General features: G+C 40.3%; 1 non-coding gene across 1 annotated transcript; it reads left to right on the top strand.

Moving 5' to 3' along the window:
• Positions 1–4472: 4472 nt before the first annotated feature.
• LOC111879769 (small nucleolar RNA R71) lies at positions 4473–4579 on the top strand. The gene has a single exon (XR_002846236.1). It is a non-coding gene; the product is annotated as a small nucleolar RNA R71 (small nucleolar RNA).
• Positions 4580–13301: the final 8722 nt, after the last annotated feature.

Below are 13301 nucleotides of genomic sequence, written 5' to 3'. Positions count from 1 at the left end.
CCAATCCTGAAAAATAACTAATGCACACAATCATTAAACTAAATAAAATCTTGAACAAGTCATACACACCAAATAAAAAAAATAAAAACAGAAAATAAAAATTGTTTGATTAAAACACAAATAAATCAATCTTCTTCCTCATCATCATCCGCGGCTGCTCCACTTCCTCCTGCACCACTTCTTCTCGCACCAATCACCTCATCCCATGACGGAATAAATGGATAATTGCCACCATCAATATGTGGGATGTTGAAGTGGTCAAAAAGTCGGATATGAGATTGGTTGCTAAAATTCAAACCCCGTGCCATTTGATCCTGTAGTCGCCTCATCTCCACATTGTACCAATCCATTGGTACATCTTCATTCTCAACCGGAATCACCGGCGGCTCGTCCTCGACATCCCGCTCTCTTCTTGATCTAACCCTTCTTCCCGGTGCTTCGGGACCAACAATGGGGTCATCATTCGGGATGGCATAATGGCCACCTCCATAATCTTCAATAATCCTCGCTCTCCGGAAAAGAATTGGATTGAACGGAGGTGTAGGGATCAATGTCATGAAGTTCCATGCACCGCGGTTCATCAACCCGAATGAGTTGGCCAACCGGGTGACAAACATCCCACCATTAATTCGGGAAGTTTTGCGATCCTTTACCGCACCCTCCGAGAGATATGAAGCTAGACACCAAGGAATGTTTCAAAAGATGCCGGGTGTAATGATGCTCCATAAATAGAAGATGTCGAGGTTGGAAACCTTGTCATCATCCTTTCTTTGATTGATGGTAGATGAAATGAGGCGGTGTATGAGGCGGTGTGTTGGGGATCGAATGCTCCCTTCCTGTGCCGACTTTGGAATATAGACTTTGTTACCAATAGTATTCCACCAGCCCGTACTCGTAACTCCTTCGGGAAACACCATATGGGTTTGTGCCAAAAAGGCCCGAAAGATGTGCGTTGAGACCAAGGGCTGATCATAAACCCCTAATCGATAGGCAAGATCCACCACAGAGCATTGATGAAACTCTCCCCCAAGACAAAAACTAAAGCTGGCCGGGTGATAAACATCCACTCCCCCTGGTGAAAGATACCGTGGAGAAAAACTCCAAACAAAGCTCCAAATAAACCGGCTCTTGAATACGGAAGACCCGGCTCCATCCGTCACAAACCATTGTTTCGCCTTCATGGTGAAACTCCTTCAAAAGATAAGGAGCTAATTCCTCCTCATAGCGAACATTCTGCAGCCACTCCCAATCTATCCGGTTGGGCACATAGACCTCCTTTTTCTTGATATCAGCCAGCTTCTTCTTCCATTTCCGCAATGTCGAAGTGGACTCGATTTGTGGAAAGTTTAGCCATGGAAAATCCCCTTGGTTGCCACTAGAACTTTGTCCCCTTCTGAACATGATTTCTGCAAAACAAATACACAAAACCCAGAAAACACATAATACAATTAAAAAATATCTCCCATATGTTTCTCGACTCGACTCGTCGAGTCCAGGCTCGACTCGGTGAGTCGCGCGAACTGCACGAGTCAGTCGACGGGTTGATGAAGACTAGACCATGAAACCTAGAAATTTTGTCAAGGGTTTTGTCTAAGCACTTACTATTAAGATATTAAGGCTAGAATAAGCAGTCAAAACATCATAATTCATGAAAAATCAAAACCCTTGAAATTTAGTACTTTTCAAAAACGGGTTTTTCATGCAATTGCTACCATAGATGACCTTATAATCAGGTTCTTAATAGAAAACAAGAAGAAATTTGTTACCTTTTGAGATTGGACTTGAGAAATTTGAAGAAACCTTGAAGAACAAAGATGAATGCTTGAGAGAAAGTGTAGATGACGGCACCCGGCGAGTGTGTATTTGAAAAACTGATTCTTAGGGTTAAAACCCTAGTTACCGGTTATAAAAGTAATTTCAAAATTATTTTTTTTTCTGTAAATAATACCGACTCGTCGAGTCGTGGTCTGACTCAGCGAGTCTGGTCGCGAAGTCATGCTTTTTCTGAAATCCATATGGACTCGTCGAGTCGTGGTTAGACTCGGCGAGTCTCTTAGAAAAATTCATAATTTTCAAAATTTTGTTATTTATTAAAAATCATTTCAACCCACACTTAACCTATGCACACTCTCAAGCAGACATGTCCGATGATTTGGAAGATTAAAATTCTAAAAACGAAAAAAACTAAAAAGTAAAAGAAAGCAAACTCTATATAACGGGTTGCCTCCCGCCAAGCGCTTCTTTTTAAGGATTCATTAGCTAGACTCCTTCCCATCTACGTTTCGTCATCTCCAAGCATCGGGAACGCACGCCTAACTTTTTGTGATTTGTACTTGGTCTTGTAAGCGTGAATCTTTTTCTTGTAAGCCCTTTTCAATGCATCTCTTTTCCTTTTTTTCTTCTTTACCCCATTCTTTTTCATGATGGTTCGTGCTTTAGGTTTAGTAGTGAATGGGTGATCAGCTTCCTCCCTCCTTTCCTTTGTCTCTTCATCCTTTCCAGTGCTCAACCCATCTTCAAAATGAACCGTATCAAGACATGCTATATCGACGTATTGAACTTTCCTTTCCTTTCCTCCTTCTGCTGTTTTTTCTTCTAAAGAATCATGTATATTATCAAAATCCAAGGTATGTGAAGAACTGGTAACAAACAGATCTAAGTCGGCCAAGTCTTTGCCCAAGTCGACTGGACTCGTCGAGTCCATTAAAGTGACTCGGCGAGTCTGAACGAATTCCATCAATTCTTGGGGGTTTTCTGAGTGGGCTCCTTCCAGTAGCTTTTCTAATTCCTCCAAGTCCTTGTTAACATCTCCATCTTCTTCAGAGTGTATCAAAAACTTGCTTGGATCCTCTTTTAGCAAACGTGCAAGCTCTTTTTCTAATATCTCATCATCCAATTGGATCATTGAGACTTCTTCAATCTTTTCCTCTTCTTGCTTGATTTCTGGAATAGCTTTAAACGTCACAGCCTCATCACCCACCCTCAATGTCAATGTAGACTCACATATATCAATTAAAGCACACGCGGTGTTCAAGAAGGATCTCCCCAAAATAATTGGAATTTCGGGGTCTTCTTCCATATCAACTACCACGAAGTCTACTGGGAAAATAAACTTGTCAATTTTTATAAGGAGATCTTCACAAACGCCTTGTGGATGAATTATTGTCTTGTCCGCCAAACGGATCTTCGTATTCACCGGTTTTGGTTCAGGTAAATTCAACTTCTTAAAGAATGAAAAAGGCATCATATTGATGCTTGCCCCCGAATCAGCTAATGCTCGGGTGAAGACTTCATTACCAAATTGGCATGGAATCACAATATTTCCTGGATCACCATTCTTTTCAGGTAGCTCACTCTTCAATACTTCTGCGACTTCAGCCAAATCCTTTCTAGCAGCAAAAAGGCCCTTAAGCAAGTTGAAGTATTTAGGTGTTTGGAGTATTGTTTCCACAAATGGCACATTAACTTGTAGAGCGTTAACATGATTCATGAAGGTTCTGTATGCTTCTACTTTTTCTGCAGGCATGGCTTTGATTGGGTATGGCAGCGGAGGATTATAAGGCTTCAAAGAACTGACAGGTGTATCAATTGCGCATGGACTCATCGAGTCCAATGGAGTGACTCTGCGAGTCGAGTCGGGTTTTGCTGGGTCCGATTCTTCTACCATTTCTTGCTTCTTCTTGGAGATCCTTAGTGCTTCTGTAAATGTTCCTTCACTGCTGGAGGTTATCACACTTACATTCTCCATTCTTGGATTGGGTTCGGTGTTGCTTGGAAGTTGGCCCGATCTTCTTTCATTCACTTGATGTGCAAGCTGTCCCAATTGTTTCTCAATGTTGAGAATGGATGCTTGTTGATTCCTCAATATGTTTCTGGTTTCTTGCATTGCTACATCGTGATCATTGTGTCTTTTCTCGGACATGGTTATGAATCTTGTGAGCATATCTTCTAAATTGGCCTTCTTTTCCATCACCGGCTCTTCCTTTTGATAGAATCCCCTCTCCTTCTGTTTGTATTTCTCCTCCTTAGCCTTTTTATATTCTTCGTATGGGAGCCATTCCTTCTTCGGTTTCCTCCAATCTTCGTCGTATCTATCGCCACTAGAATAAAATACTTGAGCCTTTTTATTTCCGTTTTCGTCTCGATCACAATCCTTGGTGAGGTGGGAGCCGCCACAATTTTCGCATCCTACCCTAATAGCATGGATTGTTTGATCCAGTTTTGTCATTCTTTGGTCTAGGCTATCGAGCTTAGCTATTACCACCGCCATGCTATCATTCACCGAGTTCACTGCTCCACGACTCACTTCATTCCTCGGATTGTGGTATTCTCTACAATGCTTGGAGAATTCTTCAATTAATTCCTTTATTTATGGAGGAGACTTTCTGGTGAGCGGGCCTTGTGAATCGAGTAGTTGCCTTGTGGTGACATTAACTCCATCATAAAAGATGGAGACCTCTTGTTGGCTATTAAGGTCATGGTGTGGGCAATTTCTAAGTAGGCTCTTGTACCTTTCCCAAGCTTCATAAAGAGATTCTCCGGGTTGTTGCTCGAAGTTGGCAATGGCTTTCTTTAGCTTGGCTATCTTGGAAGGTGGGCAGAAATGGTTTATGAACTCTTCTTACATCTTGGCCCATGTGGTGACCGATCCGGGAGGAAGTGACTTTAACCAATCTTTTGCAGCTCCTTTAAACGTGACAGGAAGCATGCAAAGAAGCTGGATCTCGCGAGGCACATTGGGTACATTGAAGTAATCAGCCACATCATTTACTTCATCCAAGTGCTTATAGGCGTCTTCGTGATCTCTCCCGTGAAAAGGAATCTCCTTGAGTTGAGCGAGAATATGGCCCTTTAGCTCAAAAGTAGCGGTTGCAGGAATTGCGGGTTGCACAAGTCCCGGGCCGGTGTCATCACGCATCCTCTTCTTCCATTCCCCCATGGGGATTTCGTCAATATTAGCCATAGCGGTGGCTAAATCGTCTTCAAATTCGGATGTGTGCTCGTATGTGGGTTTGTTTTCTTCCTCGGTCTCGTACTCGGTGTCTTTTTGAATCGGGTCTTCAATTGTCAACGAGGCACTGGGTGCTCCTGATTTGCTGCTCCTTTTCTTGCTAAAAACGGATTTGAGGTTTTTGAGTGCTGAGTTCTTTGAAGAAGCGGATTCTCCAACGGTTTTGCCTTTGTTCCTTCTTAATGCGGTTTCCGGATCTTCAAGAGGGGGAACCAGAGGTGTATCAGATCCTCGGATCATGAAACAACTGCAAACAAAACAGAAAACGCGTAAAAAGAACAAAAAAATTAAAGCTGATTTAGCGTCGTACTCGCCGAGTCTGGGCGAATGCACTCGGCGAGTCCAAGGTAAAATCAGTTTTTTTTTTTTTTTTTTTTTTTTTTTTTTTTTTTTTTTTTTTTTTTTTTTTACTACCTAAAAACATAAACATAAATTAACTTTGTGTAAGATAAATTTCACACAAAGGATCGATTAAATTAGATTTTTAATGCTAATTTTAGAACCGTTCCCCGGCAACGGCGCCAAAAACTTGATGTGTGTAAAACTCACTTAGTTTTAAACCTACTTTAATTATCTAATAACACACAAAAGGCAGTGAACCTATCAATTGTGGTATAACTAAATAAGCAGGGTATCGAACACAGGGAACGGCAAATTAAATTAAAAAACCAATTCTATCTAAGTTAATTAAGAAGTAGGAGTTTTTCTCTAGTTTTACAAGACTAGAAACTTACTAACCATTACTAATTTGAGACTAGAAAATAACGACTTAACTTGATTCAATAATTGGAAAGGAACTTCTGTTTAGTTCAACTTGGTTAACTCTAAGGTTGATTTCAAGGTAATAGTGCAATGGATTAATTATTTCGTTGGTTACCGATTCAAGTGATTAGGTTCATGTTCACTACCCTAATCCTTAGCAAATAAACTAACTCAAACAGTGGCCAATTGTCTAATTTAATTATATTCACTAGATTAATTATTCGGGTTAAGTTAGACTTGCAATAGCTAATTAATTTATTATTTTTAATTAACCTCTTGTTTGATGGTCATCTTACAAGCTTGCACATAAATTTACTCAATTTTCTTATTAATTCTAGTTTCATATTCATTAATCCTAGACATATAGTATAGTGGTCACATATCATATGAGGTCAATAATCAATAGATGTTCATGCTAATCAATTATCTTCCTATTAACAGAAAATTAATTATTATTCACACACAAGGTTCTTTAGCAAGCTAAAATAACAAAAATTCACCAACTTGGAATTAATCCTACCAATCAATCAAACCATATTATCAACTTTGTATCCCCAAACAGAAGTCTAAAGGTTTTAGTTCATAATTAAAGTAAATAACAGCAAACAAACAAAGTCAAGTTGCTTAATCATAATGATAAAACAAAAGAATAAGTGGAATGATGAAATTTTGCCTTAATTACTCCCCGGAATTGAATTCCAGCTTTCTTCGTCGACTTCTAGGGTTTTTCTGGCTTCTCAATCGTAGCAAAGCACTTCTGAATCGTCCTAGAACTCCCTCTAATCGATCTGTGGAATTATCTTTAAATAAGCGAATCGACTCGTCGAGTCAAGTGGTGACTCGTCGAGTCCCTCTCACATTCCCCGTATTGCGATAACTATCTGGAATCCCGAGTCATTATCTTTCTGATTCTTCGACTGGACTCGCCGAGTAGTCTATCTGACTCGCCGAGTAGGTGCCATTTTTAGTGTTTTTCTTCTTTATTCCATTCTCGAGCCCCTAACCGCTTCTCCTGCTTCCTTTTGCTTCCGAGCTTCATCTTTGGACTGAAAAATATAATTTAACACTTTTAAGTACCTTTTGTCCATAATATGCGATAATTTAGCTAATATATGAATAAAAAACTATACTTGATACACAATAAATATGCACATATAAAAATACCCCACACTTGACTTTTGCTTGCCCCCAAGCAAAACTGAATTTTAAGACATTAGAATTATGTATGACAACTCCAATCTAACCCAGCCATTATGCCAAGACCGCAACGCATGCATTTGTGTCTAAATTTTTTCCTAAAAACCCCCCATACTCCAAATACTCACAATCCTCATAAACATTCGCCCACTCACCCCGAACTATCCTCATTTTATGCAACCCTCCGAATCCATCCTCAGAAAACCTCTTACCCTCAAGGTATTTTTAATTGAGCAACCCAAGCATACATAATCTAGAATTACAATTTTTCGATACCACTATGGAGCTCTTTGAATTCTTCACTTCCTTGATAATTTGATCCTTGATATCTTTGAATTCACCACCTTGTATTGATTGATTTTTGGTATCTTCAACTTTTTGGATTTCTTGGAATTTTGATCTTTAGATCTTCACTTTATTTGCTCCAAAATTCTTACGACTTTTCTAGTAATTCTCTCTCTTTTTTTTTACATGTATATCTCACTTTTGTCACTCAAATCCCTACATGCTTAAGCAGGGGCGCACAATCTAAACCTTTATTGGCTAACGATAAAAATTTTCCTGGATACATTTCAGGTTTAGGCTGCTAAACGTATTGCATCCCTTAGGCTGAGCAAGGTCGTGTTTTTGTACCATGATTTCACTGGAATAAGGAAGCCACAAATGCACTAGAACGTATATAGGCTCAACTAAACATTTGGGTTTTCATACAATCATCAAATACAATTCTAACATAGAATCCTAATTTTTTTTACCAAAATTTTCTAAATAAGTCCTAAGTAATACTTTTGGTATGCAATTTTTTTTTTAAAATTAACCTAAATTTAAATTAAGACTCTAATTTGTCTATTATGTAACCAACCCCCTACCCTAGACTTACTTGATGCAATGCCCTCATTGCATATTATGCATAAAAACATAAAAAGAAACTAAAGAGGGAATTAGAACAAACTCCCTTGGGATAGCAGTGGATAGGTTGATCACTTTCATTTAAGCTCCAACTTCAATTGACTTTAGACATGGTAACATCTCATCCATGCCTTGGGTGTCTCGTCTCGTGTGGGTCGCTCCAAATATGCAGGTAAAACAGTGCAAAGTCTTCAGGCATTGATATGGAAGAATAAGTGATCAAGTGGTACACCTAGCAGCATCAATGCAACAGTCCTTTGGTATAAAAATGATTGACTCGTTGAGTCATATGGTGGACTCGTCGAGTCATATGCTGGACTCGTCGAGTACCAGCGCGGCCATCTTAGAATGTGTGGAAATACAAGGCGACTCGTCGAGTCAGTTAAGTGCACTCGACGAGTAGGCCACTGAACGAAAAAATTGGCATTTTGCAACTTTGTCAGCCTCTAAGAACTCTTCTAACTCTTCCTCACTTTTAGACTCAATTGCTCATACCCCTAGGGATCGGACTCGACACTTTGACGTTAACGTTCCGCTTCCTTGACTCGCTTTCACTCGTTATAACACCCGTTCGCTATGAATTTAAACCCTTCCTAAGCAAGCAATCCTAATCCAATCCTGAAAAATAACTAATGCACACAATCATTAAACAAAATAAATGTCTTGAACAAGTCATACACACCAAATAAAAAAAATAAAAACAGAAAATAAAAATTGTTTGATTAAAACACAAACAAATCAATCTTCTTCCTCATCATCATCCACGGCTGCTCCACTTCCTCCTGCACCACTTTTTCTCACACCAATCACCTCATCCCATGAAGGAATAAATGGATAATTGCCACCATCAATATATGGGATGTTGAAGTGGTCAAAAAGTCGGATATGAGATTGGTTGCTAAAATTCAAACCCCGTGCCATTCTATCCTGTAGTCGCCTCATCTCTACATTGTACCAATCCATTGGTACATCTTCATTCTCAACCGGAATCACCGGCGGCTCGTCCTGCACATCCCACTCTCTTCTTGATCTAACCCTTATTCCCGGTGCTTCGGGACCAACAACGGAGTCATCATTCGGGATGGCATAATGGCCACCTCCATAATCTTCAATAATCCTCGCTCTCCGGAAAAGAATTGGATTGAACGGAGGTGTAGGGATCAATGTCATGAAGTTCCATGCACCGCGGTTCATCAACCCGAATGAGTTGGCCAACCGGGTGACAAACATCCCACCATTAATTCGGGAAGTTTTGCGATCCTTTATCGCACCCTCCGAGAGATATGAAGCTAGACACCAAGGAATGTTTCAAAAGACGCCAGGTGTAATGATGCTCCATAAATAGAAGACGTCGAGGTTGGAAATCTTGTCATCATCCTTTCTTTGATTGATGGTAGATGAAATGAGGCGGTGTGTTGGGGATCGAATGCTCCCTTCCTGTGCTGACTTTGGAATATAGACTTTGTTACCAATAGTATTCCACCAGCCCATACTCGTAACTCCTTCGGGAAACACCATATGGGTTTGTGCCAAAAAGGCCCGAAAGATGTGCGTTGAGACCAAGGGCTGATCATAAACCCCTAATCGACAGGCAAGATCCACCACAGAGCATTGATGAAACTCTCCCCCAAGACAAAAACTAAAGTTGGCCGGGTGATAAACATCCACTCCGCCTGGTGAAAGATACCGTGGAGAAAAACTCCAAACAAAGCTCCAAATAAACCGGCTCTTGAATACGGAAGACCCGGCTCCACCCGTCACAAACCATTGTTTCGCCTTCATGGTGAAACTCCTTCAAAAGATAAGGAGCTAATTCCTCCTCATAGCGAACATTCTGCAGCCACTCCCAATCTATCCGGTTGGGCACATAGACCTCCTTCTTCTTGATATCAGCCAGCTTCTTCTTCCATTTCCGCAATGTCGAAGCGGACTCGATTTGTGGGAAGTTTAGCCATGGAAAATCCCTTGGTTGCCACTGGAACTTTGTCCCCTTCTGAACATGATTTCTGCAAAACAAATACACAAAACCCAGAAAACACAAAATACAATTAAAAAATATCTCCCATATGTTTCTCGACTCGACTCGTCGAGTCCAGGCTCGACTCGACGAGTCGCGCGAACTGCACGAGTCAGTCGACGGGTTGATGAAGACTAGACCATGAAACCTGGAAATTTTGTCAAGGGTTTTGTCTAAGCACTTACTATTAAGATATTAATGCCAGAATAAGCAGTCAAAACAACATAATTCATGAAAAATCAAAACCCTAGAAATTTAGTACTTTTCAAAAACGGGTTTTTCATGCAATTGCTACCATAGATGGCCTTATAATCACGTTCTTAAAAGAAAACAAGAAGAAATTTGTTACCTTTTGAGATTGGACTTGAGAAATTTGAAGAAACCTTGAAGAAAAAAGATTGGAAGTTAAGGCAAAATTTCATCATTCCACTTATTCTTTTGTTTTATCATTATGATTAAGCAACTTGACTTTGTTTGTTTGCTGTTATTTACTTTAATTATGAACTAAAACCTTTATACTTCTGTTTGGGGATACAAAGTTGACAATATGGTTTGATTGATTGGTAGGATTAATTGCCGAGTAGTCTATCTGACTCGTCGAGTCAAGTGGTGACTCGTCGAGTCCCTCTCACATTCCCCGTATTGCGATAACTATCTGGAATCCCGAGTCATTATCTTTCTGATTCTTCGACTGGACTCGCCGAGTAGTCTATCTGACTCGCCGAGTAGGTGCCATTTTTAGTGTTTTTCTTCTTTATTCCATTCTCGAGCTCCTAACCGCTTCTCCTGCTTCCTTTTGCTTCCGAGCTTCATCTTTGGACTGAAAAACATAATTTAACACTTTTAAGTACCTTTTGTCCATAATATGCGATAATTTAGCTAATATATGAATAAAAAACTATACTTGATACACACTAAATATGCACATATCAGTAAGTGTTAGACTCGTTGTTCACCACAACTATTTCCTAGCACATGCTAGTCACACCTTGGGTAAATATAGTTGATCAGGCTATATTTATGTAAGGTTTAACTACATACTCCAAGGCCTACCCGTAGTGTTCAACTCATCATACTACTTTTATAATCTTTTTATTATGACACTGCCCTAGCTTATATAATCATACTTTTCTTAAAATATTATTAAATTTTTAAAAGCATATTTGTAGTCAGAGTGCTTTGGCACCATTGTATTTATAGTTGTATATCTTGTATGGTTTGATATACTAGTTCACTATAAACAATGCTCTGATACCAATCGATCACACCCCCTAACCGGAACGGTGAAAATGTCCGAGGGCGGATGACATCATTGTTCAGTATCATAATAGTTGAATATAAATGAAACATAACAACACAAACATTCATACATTGAGATTTCAAGTATTACATTGTTTATAAAACTTTGTTTTCCCAAAAATTGAATACAAATAACTAAAAAGTAGAAAGCATGAAACAGTGACGCCGACCCTCAAAATGGTTTGAATACCTGTTTACTGATTTTTTGATAATACAAGTGATTTTGAAAAATATCAACAATTAAGTTGGAGAATTCATAAGCATTTTGTATGAAAAGATTTTGTAACTATTTTGCGTAAAATGGTTTTGTATACTTCCAGAAAATGCGATATTTTCTTTAAAAACGGGTTGTAAGTCTTATACCCAAGACTAAAAATGTATGTATTTTCTTTGTATCTTTTCCTTGTAAAATGATAATGTATGTTTCCAGAAAATCCAATATTTTCTTATATATGAACTGTAGTCTTAAACACTAAGACCAGAAATGTAAGTAATGTTGTACTGAAAGATAGTCTGTAGTTTTATCATTTTATAAAACTGATGAAGTGTAAGCTTCGCATAAATCGAGTAGTATTGTTAATCCCTATGTGGGTTTGTAGCACCTGGTTCCTGATACGTATAATCTATCTAAGTGATTTAAATTTTTAGCCTTGGACTCGGCGAGGTGTAGGCCCGACTCGCCGAGTAATGTCGGGAATTCGTCACGTTTAAGTTGGCGACTCGGCGAGTCCACATTCTGGACTTGGCGAGTCCCCGAGATGTGTGGTTCACTTCCAGGTTTTGGAAGAAGTTTCATGATGTGTTGGGCACTCGTCTGCATTTTAGACTTCCTTTCACCCGCAGACAGATGGTCATAGCAAGCGGACCATCCAGACTCTGGAGGATATATTGCGGGCATGCGTGCTAGACTTTGGTGGTAGCTGGGATACCTATCTTCCCTTGGCTGAGTTCTCATACAACAACAGCTACCACGCGAGTATTGACTGTCCTCCATTCGAGATGTTGTACGGATGGAGGTGCAGGACCCCGATATGTTGGGGTGAAGTTGGCCAGAGGGTCATGGGGAGCACAAAGCTGGTGTTCAAGATGACCGAGAGGATTCAGCAGGTTTGGAGCAGGCTTCAGACTGTGCAGAGTTGGTAGAAAAGTTACGCCAACAAGCGCCGATCAGACCTGGAGTTCCAGGTCAGGGATATGGTCCTCCTGAAAGTGTCGCCTTGGAAGGGCGACATTCGATTCAGGAAGCGGGGAAAGTTGGGCCCGAGATACATTGGACCGTTTAGAGTTGTAGCGCGGGTGGGCAAGGTGGCATATAGGCTGGATCTGCCATCCAAACTCAGTCAGATCCACAACACCTTCCATGTCTCCCAGTTATGGAAGTGCCTAGTGGATGACTCAGTGGTGGTGTTGTTAGGAGATATCCAAGTTGATGACAGCCAGAATTACATTGAGCGCCCAGTTGCAATCCTCGACTGGAAGTCGAAGGATCTGAGGAACAAGAGGGTGGAATTGGTGAAGGTGCAATGGCAGCACCGGAAGGGTTCAGAGTGGACTTGGGAGTCGGTGGAAGAAATGATGGAACATTACCCCGAGCTGTTTCAGGACCGAGCAGCAGACTTCGAGGACGAAGTCTAAAATAAGTGGGGGAGATTTGTAGCACCTGGTTCCTGGTACGTATAATCTATCTAAGTGATTTAAATTTTTAGCCTTGGACTCGGCAAGTTGTAGGCCCGACTCGCCGAGTAGTGTCGGGACATTGATCACATTTAAGTTGGTGACTCGGCGAGTCCACATTTTGGACTTGGCGAGTCCCTGCTGTCTGGATGAAACCGTAATTTCAAGGGTTTGAACCCTATTTAAACCAACCTTATGCGCCCCAAGCCCGACTCCTTCACCCTTAGAGCTCCCTATATCGTCCTAACCCCTTTTTCTTGTGAGATTGAAGTTTTTTGGTGTGATTTCTTGAAGATTTTGAGAGAAGAAGAAGAGTAGATCTAGAGGAGAAGAAGGAGGCCGAATATCTTGGTGATATTTTAGTGATTCATTGAGGTATAACTCAGTCCCTTATGTTTTTATGCTTAAAGTCCCTTAGAGCACCATTAAAGT

The sequence above is a fragment of the Lactuca sativa genome, chromosome 3 (genome assembly GCF_002870075.4).
Source record: "Lactuca sativa cultivar Salinas chromosome 3, Lsat_Salinas_v11, whole genome shotgun sequence".
Taxonomy (NCBI): domain Eukaryota; kingdom Viridiplantae; phylum Streptophyta; class Magnoliopsida; order Asterales; family Asteraceae; genus Lactuca; species Lactuca sativa.
This window is presented reverse-complemented; position numbering and strand designations above follow the sequence as displayed.